Raw genomic sequence first — 18,574 nt, 5'->3', positions numbered from 1 at the left:
CACATATTGAGCTGCTTTGGAACCGAGTGAGGGGACGTTTCTATATGTTATTGTCTGCATCTCCATGTAGGTGTTGTGCCACGACTTTTACTCTCAAAGGTCACTTGTCTCTACAGACGACGTGTCACTTCATGCTACTGCCCCTTTAACCCTAAATTGTCGGGGCAAAGGTTAATGGATCCGCCCATTTGTGAGGAGGGAGTTCTGGCATAGAAGGTAAACGTTTTCTTGTTACACGTTAGGAAGCGTTTAATACCATAAAACATGTTTAGTGGATTTCTGGAAGATAATGATCCATACACAAGCTGCCCAGAGCAACTTGGGAACTGTGCGTGCTGTCGATAGCGTTTCCATGAGTCAGGCGTGGGTGTGTATTACCCACTGAACTAACTCACTGAATTAAAAATAAACACAATCCGGTCTACTTTGAGTGATCACACCTTTCATGTCTCAATCTTTGAGGCCCCTTCCCTCCCCCACCGGTGTTACCATGGAGATGACCAAATGCATATCATATGCATGCATGAGTTTGTGTGGCGTATGTGCACAGGGCAGGCGGTGGGGGAGAGAGATCCACGACACAGAAATGTGTTCTACTTAAAATGCTAATTTTACATATTTAATGCCGGAGAGTGATTTCTATTGAGAGAGGCGGAGAAGTGCAGCGAAGCAAAAGGTGAAGGGGCAGCACTTATATCTGTCCAAAGAGAGGCGGGGGGTAATAAATGAAAGCACATATTCCCATCTCTCCACTTAACTTGCGTAGTTCTATGTGTGCTCCAGCCTCTCGAGTCTCTTTCTGTCTCTCAGGTCCGATCCTCTTAACACAATAACAAACACTTTATGGTGAGCTGATTGTTCCAGCAGCAGTTAGCACAGCAGGATCCGTGTAAATCCAACAGCTCTATATTGGGATGCGCAGGGGGGAAAATAATCTTGTGTTTCTGCTTGGACTGTATATCCTGTTTTGGTTTCAAATAATTCATGGACTCTAAGATACAGTTATACTGTATATTAAGTCGAAAATGAGAAACAGACTACTCAATAAAAAATGTATACTACAAATAACAGATATAATAATCTCATTTTTCATGCCATTAATGGGGTCAGTGAGGCCTTTCCCAGCTAGATAGGGAGGCAGGGTCGCCCTGGTCAGATACAAATAAACTGAACTTTTAACACAATAAGTACAATGTTTTTTTAATTTTATTTTTATTATGTATTCATTTATTGATTTGGAATTTATTTTCATTTAGACTTTGTATTCAGTCAGTTTGAAGAGATTAATTCAATTTTGTCTTGTTCTTATTGTTACTATTTTTATTATCATTATTATTAGTATTATTATTATTATATTTTATTTTTATTTATTTCTGTTTGAGGATGAAAGACTCATTCAAAACTCCTGCTTCACTTACCGAAAAAATACTCAACAAGACAGGACATATCAGTTTGCATTTTTTTGTATTTATTTATTTATTTTAAATTGGTTGAAATCAATAAGCAATTCAAGATGTTTTTAATGCTCGGAGGGATAGAATGCAAATTTGTATTTTGCGTATAAAAATTGTCTTTGATCAGTACAAACTGAGGTTTATCCATAGAGTTTGTGTACATTAACACCCCTGTGTGTAGCAGTGAGTAGGACCTTTTCGTTCAAAAAACAAATGCACTAATTTGTTTTTCTTTTTAATTCATTCCAATGTTGACATAAAAGTTCAGGTAGAGACAGAAAAACGTGGTTTAAACCTAGTATGTTGGGTGCAAACTATCTGTACACCCTAGAAGCAACGTGGTAATAGTTCCTAGTACACAGTATACAGTCTGCCTCACTGTTACGACGAGTACGTGCAGCCAATGACTTGCACCAAGACCAACCAGCCGCGGCAGCCTCATCGCATTATACCGATTTCAGATGATTCTCATGGACACGTTTGCCATTAAATCACTTTTTTTTAATGCATTTATTTACTTTAGAATAAAGTTGTGGAGCAGATACTGGAGAAACAAAATCATTTCAGAAGTTCCCTTTCCGTCTGACGCTGGCGATTAGTTCAATGTCCGATTGTTTTCTCCAGGTTTCCTCCTGATGTGCTCCCTGACCCCAACTAGTTTGCAGCCATCACAGGTTTCATGGTTGATTTCAGCCGTTCCTGGATTACTCCCATGTTGTTTTTGGGGCAAAAGGTAAAACCAGATTAGCTCCACTTCGGATCTGTGAACTCAGCTGGAAGGCCGGTTCTCATGGTGAGAGGATGGACACACACATCCACTGGCTAAAACAGCACACATGCCAACGCGCGGATTATTCATCTTCACATTCTTACCTTTAAAATACATTGCACATTTCAGTAGCACACTTCATGCTGTTCCTGTCGTGACGTGTTTCTCATAGGAGAATTTCATACACCATGACATACATATCAACCTGATGGGTTATCCACCTCTCCAGGGTTGCAGGGTGGAGGCATTGCCTGATACATCTGGAGGGGAAGACACAGGGGGCAACACACTGACAAGTAGACTTTGCACACCAAGTCAGATTTACGCATTGCTTGTTGACACAATTGGCTTCAACTGACGCCGTCGGAAACTCTTCACCTTCCTGTTGAGATTGAGCTAAGGGGGTCGTCCTCCTTCAAGTTCTGCTCTTGGTATATGATATCGTATCTGGCATATGAGCCCGGATATGATATATATATATATATATATATATATATATATATACATATATATATATATATATATATATATATATATATATATATATATATATATATATATATATATATATATATATATATGTTAAAAAAGTAAAGTAAAAGAAAGTCATGATGGGTTTGTTATGCTGATAGTACATTTGGATAAGCAAGAAAAAACATACTTCTCTACCAGTTCGCTGAATGAATATTTGGGAACTTAGGGCTGAAGCAACAAAGAAGTGCCTTTAATACTATGTGTTTATAATGTTAGGAGGAAAGTGTGGTGCCGATAGTATAGGTGATAATGACCTGTGTTGGTTTTGCGAACGGAGAAACTTCAGACTGCCCCCTATGTTGGTAGAGTTCCTGGCTGTTACCGCAGAAAACACAGGCTACAAACTGAGAGGTTCATGACAAATGAAATCCCAGAGGCCTTTTGCGTCAGACAGACAGATCTGCTCAGGAGCTCAGAGGAGTCGCTGAGCCTTTGTTCTTACGGTGGATGACGGCCGTCGCTGACCTGGACGATTGACAGAGTCTGACACTGACAGAAGCGATCTTCCTCCGGAGAGACCCTCTGCGCTAGTTTGTTTTTCTCTTGCAACTCCACGGAGCCGTTTAAACCCCCATGATCAAATAAGAGAATTAGCCACAGCCCTTTGCACTTTAAAAACATTAAAATGGATGAGCGAAAGTTTTACATTTCAACAGTGGCAAATAGCCACATACATTCTTGCCAGTCACATAGATCTTTCACCTTTGTTTTGGTCGGAGAGCAGCCAAGTAATACATGCTCAAAGTGACAGCTTAACCTTTCCATTTATCTCATAGCCATGAGCCGGACTGCACGCCTTTAATGAGATGTGGCATGGAGAGGATTGAAATATCATTGCTCTTATGTCCCCAGGCCGACACACTCACTATCTTCATCGGCGTCTGCGGCGGAATGCCTGGACTTTGAGTCCCAAGAATTTCCGTAAAGTTCAACTCAACTGTGTCATTAGATTGTCTGTGTGTCATATGTCACATAGACAATCGAACGCACAGTCCACACACGCACACACACACACGTCTAAGTGATTGGCCTGCTAGACGCACACAGTTTGCCCGATCCTCCCACAGGCACCAGTCCAGCCCATGAGGTCATCGCCCGCCGCGACCCAGGATTATTACTCCAAAGAGAGCATGGGAAGCATGTGCTTATACGTTCTGACAGCCCAGCAGCATGATTAAGCCCCCTGTACGCAGAACACAAATGCTAAGCTAATATTAACTTTGTTGTAAGCCGAACGTGGCCTTTTTCAATGGCCACGGCAGGCTAAGCTAAAGCTATGCTAATTTCCCCCGGTGCGCCTCGTATTTCCTATCCAAGTGACTTAACTCAGCGTGAGAGATTCATCATCATATAATACGCTCAGCGCACTGAGCTAACAGAGGACCACTTTGGACTGATGCAAGATTAAAGGGGTCATGTGCCAAGGATTTGTGTTCAACTAGTTTGGAGCATAAAGTGGAAAACATTTGATGATGGAGAGACACGTTCACCTTGTAGGAACTGGAGGACAAATCTTCCGTGGCGGATTTAGCATAGCATCTAGCTCAAACTGTGAAAATGCCCTGTGTATATATTATAGTTTAGTTTATTTACTCTGGTCGCTCTAGACAAGTGTAGTCTAAGGTTATTCATTTAATTTACCACTCAAGTCAAGCAGACCTCAGATAATATTCATGACCTATTCTTTATTTACTGCAGATCCATCTGTGGAACTGTAATTTGACTGAACACATCTGAATATAAACCGCACAAGTAGAAACTAGAAATGCACTCAGGGGGTGCAAACCTCCGCCCAGCATTTAGCTCATGAGCTCATACCTGTATATGAAACTAATATTTAAAGGTGCACACCAAGTCAGATTTACGCATTGCTTGTTCATTTCGTTGATTTTGTGAAAATATAATCCAAATTCAGCCATAATTTTTCATGTTATTTTTGCGTACAGTCCGACGGACAAATCAAGTCCATCGAAAACATGACCTCCTCGGTGAAGATAAAACTGGCAGCAGTTGCAGCAGGAGATCAGAGAACAGAGTCCAGTATCGACAATGATTAATGACGAAAACACTCTGTGGTGTTGTGAACGATCATCATGCCTCCAATATAACTTGACTCGACACTTGAGACCAATGGAATTATTGGTGTTTTATTTACTTTCCGCCATGTCTCCAGTGTTCCCTGACCTCTGTGCTGCAACTGGGATCAGCTGTGACGCAGAAAGAGTGTGTTAATATCCATAAAACACCTTGTGATTTCACTGGTCTTATGTGATGAATCTATTTACATTGACAGTAATAATGTAAAAATCCATTGTTGTTTAAGCTGCAAGTTTCAGAATGTGCACATCTGGGACTATGCAGGACCCAAGCTTCCACCGAACAGTGAGCCCTCGACACATTCTGAGGTAGACAGCCTCTTTAGGTTAAAGAGTAGTAGTAAGTAGTTGCTTGCTCTCACTTCTCATAAACATCTGCAGAAAATCCATCATGAGCGCTTCCATCCACCTTCCATTTCATGGCAGACAAAATGGTAAACAACGAAAGTGTGATTCAATAATAGCAAGAGGGAGAAAGTGTACTTGTGTGAGAGAATTCAAGCATCATCATTGTCTCTATCTGCACACGTTCTCCGCTCCATTCTCCCTGTCCTAACACATCAGCCAGTTAGCAAGCTGTGGTCATTGGCTCAATGTGACACCACCGCATGTTACCCTAGAGTGCCTGCTTACGCATCCTTGGGTCTAATCTACTCTGACAAACCCAAATTGTCTGCCGAGTTAACACCATTTGGGCTGACTAGGAAGCCAACAGCAAATATTGTGAATTAGAACGAGTGTTTGCTGAAATTCTGTCTTGCAATCGAGAAAATAAAGTGTAAATCCCCTTTTTCGGAAGTGTCAGGGTAAGTTATTGTAAGATTATTGTAAGATTTAGCATCCACCTTTCTGTTGTTTATACTGCTATTTCTCTGTTATCTGTTGCTGTAGACGAGTTTCTGCTTTTTTCTTGGTTTCTGAGACAAGAAGATAAAGGCGAAATTGTCATGGCTGTCTGAGACTGGACCCAGTTGCAAATGGTAACTGGACGACAGAAGGCACGGAGACGAGATAAAATAAACAATTTAATGGACAAAGACAAAGCAATATTCAGACGAACAGGAATGAAGAATGAAAGGCGCTGGAACCAGAACGCGCTAAAAACCTGAGATAATCCTGTGGTCTGAGGTGTGTTGAAAGCCAATATAACCCTCCAAAAACGGACAGGGACGACAATCAAAGGTGGTTAAACGTATTCAGTCGACGGCTTGTGACTTGAACTGCGACGTAGAATGTGATGTAATGAAGAAGCAAGCTGACTTAGAAACAGGAAAGCAATGGGGAAGTTTTGAAATGACAATTAAAAAAACACTAGCTTTTAATCTTGTTGGGTTAAGCGCATCTGCCGCCATCTTTTCCTGCTGCATCAGGTGTCCGAATTGCATGTGCGACTTTAACTTTTGTTTTGCGTCATTTCGTAATGATTTTGTTTTGAGATTTTCTGGTAAAAAAAAAAAAAAAAAAAACGACCGCCACCATCCCATCCACTTCCATGTCACATGTGTTTCCCAGTTGTTGTAACGTTTTATCGTGAGATTTTTAGCTTGGAGGATGAGGTTGTGGGTCGGGCGGTGATTCAGAATCTTGATGTGTGTGGCGTCTTGTGTAGAGATTATTGAGGCGCTTGACATTGTAACCACCCTTTTTTAGGGTGACCAGCACCCTCAGATAACGGGAATGTCGACATTCAGCACCCTCAGCTTAACGCGTTACTACATTGTTATTATTGCTAATAACCAGCATCATCACCATTGTCATTAACCCAGTGCATCCCATTATTTAATTCATCTCAGCCAGACCAGGACTGTGTTGCATCTTATTCCCCCGTTGTTGTCTCTGCATGTGTGCTCACTGATGCCGACTGTTTGTGTTCGCTGATGCGTTCACGTAGCCTAGAATGACAGCTTAAGTAGCTCCGTCTAACGGCACTGATGTTCCCTGCCATTTGCCTTCAGGGCTTTTCCTCATTCTCTCTTCTCTCTCGCTGACTTTTTAAGTGTTCTTCTGCCATTCTCCCCCGTGGAAAAACGACCCACAAAGCCTAGCTTTGGAGTGTACAAGGCAGCTGATCTCAGCGTCTGCTTAGTGAGTTATCATGGCGCTGTCAGTGTCTTCCACCAGGGTGCACATCCACTTCCACACATCACTTCTGATTACGGCTCAAGTGCCGATTCACAAACAGAGGAAACCATTTAACCATGGTTAAAGAGACTTGACTAATGCCATCAACTGCTCAAAAACAACAACTGCACCGGCCCCGTTTAAAACAACACGGGTCAAACATGACTTTCCTGAACGTATAAAGACACAAGCCCTTCATGAGGTTTGAAGAAGGTGTTAGTGTGTTAACTCTGGGAACATGGAGCTTGTACAAATGTCACTAGGGTGTTGTGTTGCTGTTAGTCAAGTGTGATCGTAATATTGCATGGTCTACTTATCAGCATTGCATATGGAATAAAGCAGAGACGCAGTTCCGAGAGAACGGGAGCAGCAGAGGCCTCAGGCATGGAGGCGCCTAATTGAATCACATTTTACTTTCAGCAAATAAATAAATAAACCAAAAATGGTTGAGGGCCGAGGGGAGTAGAGAATGATAGCGGGCTCACGGTGTAGTAAAAATATTGCACTCAAAAGGGAGCGTGCATCTCAGCGAGATCCTGTCGGCATTACCTTGCTGTTTTGGGCACTTAAAAGAGAGAGCAGAAACTGAAGCACTCCACTGAATGGAAGGTGACCGGAACGATGAGATTTTTTTTTTTCTGCAATCTGGGATGAGCTCACAGTTATTTAAGGTTTCAATTTAACTTAACTGAATTACGGTCCATAGTATAAGGGATATATCATGTGATTTTGCCTTGTATTTTGTAGGCAATGACTCTACAATAAAACACATTTTCTCCTGCCCTTTTTGAGATATGTGCTTTGACAACTTGCAATTCCAATTGCAAAAAAAAAAAAAATCTCAAAATGTCTTTTTTTGTCTGAAATATATAAAAAAAACAGACAATTTTGCTATGATTATAGTTTGTTTTTATTAGTTTTGTAACCAGACAGTGCAGTCGCAGTTAGTGTTTTTTCGTTTTATTTTTTTATTTCACTTTACGAAATGTTTTACAATGATTGTTTTGGGGGTTTTTTTTCATTATTTTTAACATGTATGTGTTTCATTTGTGAAACATAAATGTCGGGTCAAAGCTTGGGTCCTGCATAGTCCCACATGAAAGGTGGGTTTTACAAAATAGTTTGATCCACAGATGTGACTTGTGTTTGTGATTCTCGATGGAGCGTGTCCTTAAAAAGTCTAGTAAACAGCCACTGCCACTCATAATATTGAAAGAGTAGCAGAAGATTTTGTCTTATTTCCATCATAAGCAGTTTGTCATGACCGACAAAAGAGATGTGACTGTGACATCATTGTTTTCAAAACGCTGTGGTATGGTTGTTTTTCAAAGCTACTCCGCCCCTAAATATGCCGGTCTTATGAGAACAACACATGAGGGGACCCGTATCGTACACTGGCTCTATTAAAGTCGCCGCATTATCAAAACAACTCATCTCCATAAGATGAATTCCAGGGTCTGCTGGCATTTGTCGGTTCAGAATGGTAGGGTGTCACAAGGTACTTTGGAATAAAGGCCAAACTTTCTGTCACTACATCCAGTATAACCTCGTATCTACCACCAATACTGGACATTGTGAGTCTCGTGGAACGGGATACATTCAAGTTTGTCCAAAATGTTGTGGTTGGAGAGCAAGTACAGAGAGATCTTAAAAGTACTGTCGGGTATATTTCTTCATTTCGTAAACCAACAGGAATAGAGATCGGTGTGTCTAAGGTAATACATTTGCTAATAATGTTTAAAAGGCCAATTGATATATGAGACGCTTCCACTTCCCAACTGTCCAAGAGGTGCGGACAGCGCTTGCCTGAGGAAACCAGCGTAATCACACACAAATGGTGCGGAGCTGTGTCCAATTTCACACATTTCCCTGATGCTAACGGCTACTCCAATCTGCCCTTTGACCCTGCCGCAACCAGACACTGAGTGTTGTAGCGCAATACTACAGCAGCCCAAGCCGACGCTTAAATCAAAAGCAGAGACTGTCCTTCGCAAGGAATGAGAAACACAGAGGTTCTCATCGTAGGAAGTGACAAGAAAATAATGTCCTCTGAGGTTGAACGGCCTGAAGCGCGTGTGAAATCCAGGATTAAATCCTTCTCCTTTCACAGTGCAAAGAAAGGCAAAGGGAAACCACGACAAACAGAGAGGAAGCAGAACGAGGGCCAAACAAACTCTGGCGAAGTTGCCACTTGCTGAACAGAACTTAAGCTGGCAAATTAGTTTTGGGGTCAAGTCCTGACTCTGTTCTATTGTCCACTCTGACATGAGTTCGTCATGCCTCTGCAGAGGAAATCAAATAAAACAATAGCAGCGTTACAGGAAAGATCAGTGGCTGTTTTAGCAAATCCTCGTGATGGTCTTTGTTGGGATCATGGATGGTTAACCATGGGAGTGTTTGGTAAAGGAAGTGGATCGCACCAGGTCTTAGCCTCCCCCTTTCATAACAAGTGCCAGACTCGTATGGAGGGAGGGATTCAGTCTGAAATTCTACATTCTACTGCATATGTTTGAAAACAATTGGTCACATATTCACTTTTACAGAATCACTGATGTCAACAGGAGCATTGTGAGGGTTTCAGGTGGCAGTGGGTGGTCAGCACTGTCCAAGATGACCTTTAGCCGGCAGAGTTGCCTCCTGTCACACACCTCCTTCGGGCAAGCTTATCCAGACTGTTGGAATCATCTACCTTCAATATGGTGCTGGGTACCAGAGACACTCATGCAGAACATCCTCCAGCAGATGTTGAAGGACCTTAGCTTGGAGTGGACCTCGGTGGTCAGAAAAAAACTATTCCCATATAAAGTTCATGCTGATTCCTTGGATGGAAACTTGAGTCAGAGGCATTGTGGTTATACTCAGGTTAAAAGAACGGGTATTTAGTTTCCATCACATTGGGCTGCAAGTAGTTTCACTCATTCTGATGGTCAACTTTAAACTCTTTAAACTGTCTTGTGACCTGACTGTCTAAGGTTGTTGTTATTAAGTTAAGGTATTGCATTGGTTTAGGTGTTGCTTACTTTGGTATCAAATGGAAAAACTAAATTCATGATGTAGATTAACTGCAGATTCTGAAGTTACTGATTCTGATGCCCCAGTGACAGGGAAAACCAGCAGATCGAACAACGCAGGTTAGATTCACCAGTACATCTCCATCTTGGTTCGGGAGAGATATTGGAAGTGAGGGGCTTATGAGGTTTCATGAAACGGTGTCCTCATTTCTAGGGCCCGCTAGATGGCACCTTCTGCCATGTTCTTTGATTTTGAACAGTCATTTCAATGAAAAGACATTATTTTTCAAAATGAGTTCACAGTTTCATGAAGCCATCAATGGAAATTGGAGGAGCTCTTTGGGCAGATTGTCAGTAGGTTCCTGAGCCACAAGGGAAAACACATATCACTGATATGAAAATTCAGGTTTAACTCTTCCTGGACTGGTGAAGGAAAGACGTCCTCTCAGAGTGGGTGAGATGTCACCTGGTTGGAGACGAGTTCCTTCCCCAGTGATGAGGTTATCGTCTGGGTTTGATTTGAAACCAGTCAGTTCAAGTGCCTTGGTAACTTTGTTTGGGTCAGGAAAACTTGCAGTATAAGGTACAAGACCGAGTTCTCCTTTTAGTACTGGTAGAGGTTCATTCCTATTGTCACATGTGGTTACAGGTGGTGTGTGTATTGACCAAATGAATGAGAGGCAAGTGACTGTTTACTTCATGTCACTGTACTTTCGGGGAAATGATAGTGAGCTCGACCATCCGGGTGAAAAGCTGCTCTACCATGTCAAGAAACGCCAAATGTCTTGGGCATTTTGTCAGATTGCCTCCCAAGTGAGGTATGCCCGACGGGGAGGAACCTTGGAGGCAGACCCAGGACCCTGTATAAATGTCTCCAGGTCGACCTGAACAGACTTCTACAGACTCATTGATAAGGTTGCTTCCCTCGCAACCAAACCAAAACAATATGGACTGATAAAAAAGTACATGAAAGTTGTGTCCCTATGTATGTATTTCGAATGACTGGATGCAACCAACAAGTGGTTGGCGTTATAAAAAAAACTGTTTTACTGCCCCAGAAATACACACCCACCCACACCCCTCTCAGTTGGACCCTTCAACCTTTCGTCTCCACACATAGCTGACCGTTCCTCTGCCCTTACTGTGCGCAGGTCCGGTAGATGGCCCGAGCCTGTAATTGCTGCCTCTGTGGCGTGGACAGACAGGCGGACCGGGGGATTGGAGATGACACGCACCCATTATTAGTGAACCAAGTGCTGTTTTTGCAATTACCATGGGTTTGGCTGAACACTCTGAATCAGACGCTGAGATTCTTTATTCAGTAGCCGTTTAAAATACAACTTGCTGAAATGCTTCTGTTTGTCCTCGCGTTTGCTGTATATGCTAAACTGAAGTGGTGGGAAAGAGCTAACTGAACAATAACCAGGCATCTTCGTCAGAAGTCAAGGTGTGTTTGGTTCGATTTTGTCTTGTCCTGGTGTGGTTTTGGCGGCCAGGTTTGCGTAGCCCAGAATGGTCATGGCGATGGTGTTTTTGTGTCATGGATGGAGCTCATTGTTTTGACATGGTGATCTCAGATAATGCAATGTGGCCATTTATTGCAGTACATTACAATATACTAAAGAATCATCAGTTCGTAAACCGTGCCGGTTCAAACCCTCAAATAGGTTCAGTGTTGCAAGTTACGTTGTTGTGGTTCCACCAACAAAAAGTATCGGCAATTAAACTTTGTACATTTGCTCATGATATGATAGATATTGTATACGATCCAGAAATACTTGGACCAGTCAGTTTAGTTGGCAGATATTTGGAGGTTCAGCTCACGCTTCCCCACACTGTTCCCATACATACGCGATTAGGTGAAGTTCCCATCAAGTCTAGACATTCATATTAGTTCTGCCTAGCAGGTCAGTAGAGGTGGCCTGACTCGGAGCCAGCCAGCCGCTCAGGCATGAGGAGAGCTTGAACCTGGCGGAGGCTGGAGAGCCCGGTACTGGAGCTGAGCTTGTGCTTGTTGTGCCGGCAGCCAGTAGCTGCTGTGTACCTGCAATCTCACTGACGATAATCCAACATGGCAGCCCCGAGGGCAGAGCCCATACAACTTTCTCAGCCTACTCCCAGTAATTGGTGACCCTTGAACCTGCCCTTCGTATAAAGGGAGGGAAGGAAGGGGAGGGGACGGGAAGAGGGGGCACAGGACAAGGATAGTCAACAGAGACACTGGAAAGAGGAGACAGGGTCATGAAGAGGAAAAGGGAGACAGAAGGCACAAAAATTAAGAAGACACGGGCTTGGCTGGAAAGGTTATCCCAGATAGATCCAAAGTTCAATTGAGAGAAAGGAAAGTCTGTAGCCCAGTCGCATCTATCAGCGATCTGGCCAAAACCTTTGCCTCCAGTGTCTCTGAAACTCATTCCAGGAATGTAAACTTCAGACAATTATTAGCACAAAAACATTTAAAAAAAGGTCTTTCAGATGTAACAGAAGCAAAAAAGTATACATGTGTAACCTAGATAAGTCACAAATGATATACTCAAAGTCATGGTTAAAGCAACATAGAATCAACATTTTGAAACTTTTAGTGTCGGAATGATACAAAACAAACTGCTTAAACTGGTTCTGAAATACAGTGTGAGTGACATTGAGTTGTCATGAGCTGGGTGGCAAGTACATGTGCAGCTTTATAACCAAGTTTTGTACATTGACAAGTGAATTCACCAGCACGGTCTGTTTGGCCTTCTTATAGCAGCGAACTGATCCGTGTTCCGAGTTCTTATTTTCTTACCTTTGTACCGTTTAAATTGAGGTTGTCAGATGTACAATAACCTCATCATAAAACTTCTTTATCTTCGCGTTGAAGGGTCCCTCTTGACTATTTTCCTTTTCTATCGTAAGTAGATATTGTGAATGGTAGCTTAGCAAATGGTCACTATACAGGAAGAGCAGTAGGAACTACAAAAATGGCCGGTGCGTGGTCAACTCATACCATTGGTCGTAAGTTGGTAACCTAACAAAGGCAAAGTACCAGTGGAGAACGGAACAACTGCGATGATAGCGATGGAAGATGTAACGAAAGCGATATTTTCTTTCCATTGTTTTAACAGTACATTTACATTTTCTTTCCATTTACCTTTCTCTATTTAAGATAAAAGTGTGTACAGTACTGTATTACTTACAGCGTTTAAAGTACTTTATGTTGCTTATGTGTCTGTGTTTGTTATTACTGAAAAACAGTACATGGATCCTGAAGTAATGTTTTTGCTTACTATTGACTAGACTACAGACCAAACCAGCCTCGTACAAACTTCTCAACATTTTTATACGGTAAAGACGTGAAACTCTGCTTTATTGGTACATATACTAGAATATCTTCATCTGTGGTCAACCCTGCGTTACACAAACATAGTAGATATGACATAGCATTTAGATCAGTATAAACCAAATCGTGATTTTTTTAAAAAAAATGACGCACATATCACCGAGTTTAGATGTTTGTTGCTGAATTTTTTTGTTCATCACGTGAACCCGAAATAGTTTAACACTCAGCAAGTGTGTCCGATTGAAACTACTTGTAACTAAACTAAGCTGAGCAAAATGAATTACTCCTGAATGCAAAGAGGAAACTGGGAAGAATGATGGCATATTGACCTTTTAGGCCAATTGTTCATCACCAACGGTGAAGGAAGGGGAAGCAGTACTCAGTACTGCTGAGGAAGTGCTCGAGTAACCTCGTCTAGTGACATTGTGAGAAGGCAGTCGTCTCTACTGCTCTTGAGTTTGAAGCCCGTCCTTGTTCCGATGAACTTGAAAGTTCCTTTTGGATAAAAGAGTCTGATCAATGACATGTAAATATGCAAGCAGGGCCGACTCATTCCCACAAGTCAGTTCTGCATGCATCAATTTGGGGTCCCACCAGCTGCTCCTCGGCGCAGGCTGCCTTTGATCCTGGCGCATTTGTCCATTCATGGCCTGACCAGGACGAGATGATGTTAATAAGAATGACATGGTTAAGGAACACTTTAAAGCTATCGCTCTTTTGGCTGTCGGAGCAGGTTGCGTTGAGGATCGTACGCAAGTTTCCCAGTCTTGTGAGCAGTGCCTATTAGTCTATACCAGCGTGTTCGTCACCGAGGCCCTGTCTGCGCGGGTTTACCTATGCAGTATGAATCCATTTGTCTCCACTGATGGAAAATAATTGCAAAGCAAACAAATCATCCCTGCCACATTGAGCAGGCCTCCACTCCTGGGGCAGGACCGCTAGCTGGCTACACGGCCGACAAATGAGAGGGGAAGAAAGAAACGCGAGACGAGAGCGATGGGTAGAGTTCATACTAGAGTGGTTTGGCATTTCCATTATATATGCAGAGTGTTAAAAAGTGTTAAGTTCCAGACAGTGATGCAGTCGGATTGAAAGTGACTACATGGCGCAGTGGGAAGGGAGAAGAGGGAGAGGATTCTGAGAAAGTCTGGCAGATGGAATCATACTCCAGGAACATGAGGACAAGACATCTGGTAACATGCTAGGGATAATTATAGCAACGGCACACACACAAAAAAAGAAATGCCTGTTTCAAAAAGGATACAAGACAAAAATGTCGCAACCGTTTTGCTGCAAGGAGCCAGCTCTTGGGGAAAAACAGTTCTGCAGTGGGGTCTTGTTGTTTGTACAAATTCTTTACGAAAAGGTTCAGCGAGACGTTAAAGGTTTAAATGAAATAAAAAGAAGCAAAAGGTCATTTTGTGATAGTGCTGTTCCACTGAGGCATGTTAGGGTCCTTTAGAATGGAAATGTAGGGCAGTTTTAGGCACAAAATGTGATAAATACTTCAGTAAGTTTGGGGGTGGCACAGGCAAATAGACTAGACATATGAAATGGAAGTCATTTAGAGGGCATTGGCTGGAATTGAAAAAACGAAAGTAATGCAAAGTTCTGTCATTGAAATATTGCCAAGATACTTCCCAACTTTTACTTAGTGTTCTCTCCCGTTTCCAAGTCCACACCTCAATATCAGCTCCATTAGAGACCGCTGGGTAGACTCTCTCTTCTCACGACGACGTGGTTATGCAGGCATCTTGGCTATTGACATTTGTTAAGTGAAGGTCATAGTGTGAAGTGGTCGGGATGAGGGTCAGCACCTTCATGTCAGAGGCCACGGTTTACAGAAGGAATAAGTCAAATCTGTCTTCAGGCTCCCTGGAGGCACGTCTTGGATTCTTGAATCAGGATGGCGTCATGAACAGGTGGTTTGCTTTCTCCAAAGAATGAACAGCACAACTACCCTGGTGTTGACACTAGCAGTGTCTGGGATCAGCTGAAAATCGATTATATTCATGGTGTTATGTTCAACTCAATGTGGCAATAGCCTGCGAGTGACATGTAAAGTCAATGTAGAGGCACAATTGCGTGCGGCAAACTGTAGCATTACAATCTAGGGGCGGAGAATGTGACATGCCTGGGGTTCACGGTCACAGCTTCAGTCCGTTTCTAGCAACATCAAAGACGCTGGGCAAAAAAAGTGAAACCAATCACAGCCCAGCTTTTACAGAGAACAAACCCATCACAATGAAACAAGCTGAATGGAACGGACGCAGTAGATAAATCGCTACATTTCTGCTACCCAGGTCCACCATGTTGGCCCCCTGCAAATCAACCATTTGCGATGTTACCATCACTGATCACAAACTTCCATGTGTTCTTTGCATTGGTATTGCTGTTCATCAACATATCCAGCAGGGGGAGCAGCCCACAGTCAAAAGTTTAAGACAACAACAAACACGGCGACTGTGGAAGCAGCGTTGATCATGTACCTCTAGCAGAAAAGAGGAATACAGAGGTAGCGGTCGGTGAGGTTGTTAAATTTATCGTGACTGGAGGTCGGAATATCGTCTTATTCTGCTCTATTAGAGCTTTATGTCTGGTAGTAACAACAACACTGCCCACCACGGTGTCCAGTGGTACCGTTCTCCTTGGTCCATATCCTTAAGCTTTGCAGATATACGGACGAAATGAACACAGAGCTTGACTTTGTCGTTCAGCCCTACATAACAATGAGCATAACTGGGCCTTAAGTCGCCCACCACTGAAGTATAAGTCCTGCGACAAGTGTTGCCAAGTGATGTTTAGAGTGAATATCAATTTTAGAGTTTGTTTTTTTGAGTTGCTATGTAGCGGCTAATAACACTTAACCGAAGGAGCAACAACTCTACCATGTGACTTCGTGGTCCTTCGCCTCAGTAGATCTGAATATTTAGAGTAGAGTATACTGAATACTCTACTCTTCTGCCAAGGAAGTTACATTTGTTTCTTAATTAAATTAGTCTTTTCTTTTTAAAATAAAATAAATCCTAATTCAACAGTAGTGGGATCCTGGTTATACCATTTCACTACCACCTAGATCTAGATGACTAATGTTGCTGGAACTGGCAGAAATTGCATTCCCAAAATATGCTTCTTCATGTACGGATGATGACATAATACTGCTCAGTTGTAATTTGAATCAGCTATATAAACTATACATACAGGACAGAGCAAAGCTTTATGATCTGATTCAGTCGCTTCCCGTGACTCTGGTGAGTTCCAGTCTTGGTCTCCTTCCGGCTTCTCTTTGCCGACCTGACTCCAGTTTTGTCGCTCTTGAGTGTGATTAGTTTGGACTCCATCTACTCTGGCTACAGTCTGGAGCGCCATCTAGTGCAGCTGCCGCTGAGGGGGGTTAAGCATCGCATCGAAGCTCAGGCTTAATAAAAAAAGAGGTCAATCACAGGTCAGTTTGCCTTACAGCAGATGGATCGTGAGGGTAGGAGGTCACGCGCGATGAAGCAGGCAGATCTTATCGATGGATGACGCACATTCTTAAGATGCTTTTTAGAACGTGCGAATGGGTAATGTAAGGGTGCAGCAAACCAGAAGAGCGCGGGGAATACTATAGAATCTAGGTTTGTTTGTTCTCCATGTTGACTGTTGGTCTGTTTAGGATTAAAGCTTTTTTTTTTGTTTTGCTTTTTTTACAGCGAGTTTTCATTGGAAAAAAAAAAAACAGTCCAGTCGAAGATCTGCCATTTTACTTTATTTAAACTCCTTTATTCAATATATTGTGTTACTCCTTTTATTATTTATTATTTTATTATTTTATTTTTTGTTTTTTCTTTTTTGGATAGTTGGAATCACTATGTGTGAAGCTTCTAGAGCCAGTTAAGAGAAATTCTTAGATCGACAGGAACTTAACAAGAGTCACTGAAGACAGTCTCCCAAGTCTGCGCCAAGTCTTGCCTCCAGTAGTCAATGGTCTGGTGCGTGGCACAAAAGAAGCTCCTCATTGACTATCAAAGTGTCAACACAGCCTTTGAATCCAGTGTAGGGAGTTGAGTTTAAATTATTATATTCCTCTATTATTTTCTTCTGCTCACTCTGGCATGTGAGTTGGGTGGGCGAGAGGAAGGTTTCGAACCCGTCTGGAAAAGCGAAATTCAAGAGTACGGCCTATTAAATCGGCAGTTAACCTGACTGTTTGTTTTGGACGGTGGGAGAGACTAGAGTGTGTGGTAGTGAAAACCAGAATAAGTATTTAGGAGAGCAGTCAACTCCACATTGAAAAGGTTCCAAGTCTATAGCAAACTCTCTGACAGTCTCTTCAGTAATATTAAATAACTAATACGTGCGAAATAACAGTGTGAGCTCACGTGCATGTGAGTAACAGTTTAGAGTATGTTTCAAACCTCATATCCAGCATTACAGTGCCACAGTAAAAACAAAAAGCACATGTAGGTAGACGCATGGGCCTGACATTTTGGGGGGCAGGTGATCTTGAAGATCATTCATCAAATTCATTTGAAAAATAATCACTATTTGACACAAATTTGTATTCTACATTTGTCGTGAGATTTGTCCTCCTGACACCAAAGAATGTGTAAATCGTGCGTCCTCATTGCACGACTTCTGTGAATATGATTCAAGGGACACATTTCATGACAACAGTTGTTTTTAGCGCTGTAAGAAAAAAAAATATTTCAAGTTTCTGCCTAAAATTTTAGTTTGTAACTTGAGTAGTTTAGCTACAAAAAATACTAAACATAGTACTTGATGAAAAATAGTACCTTCGACTACTTTAAAATATAACTGAAGTTTAACCACCAGTTAGTAATAGTCAATTTCTTTAGTTTTAGTTCAAGAGTTTCCTCGAAAATGTGTAGAACTGTTTCTTCCACTCGTGTTCAAAGCTATATATTTATGTACAGTGTGTGCCAAAAGTTAATGTTCATCACTATTTGAAAGGTAGTTTGGATAATAAAGCAAAATAAATAAATCAGTAAAAATAAAAATATGGAGTATCAAGCAAAATAAAACTATTCACTAATCAAATAAAATTGCATGTATAAATAAAAGCTGAAATCCTTCTACTTTATTGTACTTTTTCTTTTAATATCTATATTTTTTATCCCAACATTAAACCAAAACTTTATAATAAAAGAGTGATGAAGAGTTTGTTCTGTAGCGTAGGTCAGTAGTGAGCGGAATGTGGGCCCCCATAACAAACAACACTTAAAAGTGTGCTCTCATGGAAGAGCCTGATGGTCGTCCTGAATAAACAC

This window comes from Synchiropus splendidus, chromosome 2 (assembly GCF_027744825.2).
Source record: "Synchiropus splendidus isolate RoL2022-P1 chromosome 2, RoL_Sspl_1.0, whole genome shotgun sequence".
Lineage (NCBI taxonomy): Eukaryota > Metazoa > Chordata > Actinopteri > Syngnathiformes > Callionymidae > Synchiropus > Synchiropus splendidus.
Note: the sequence above shows the minus strand (reverse complement) of the source record.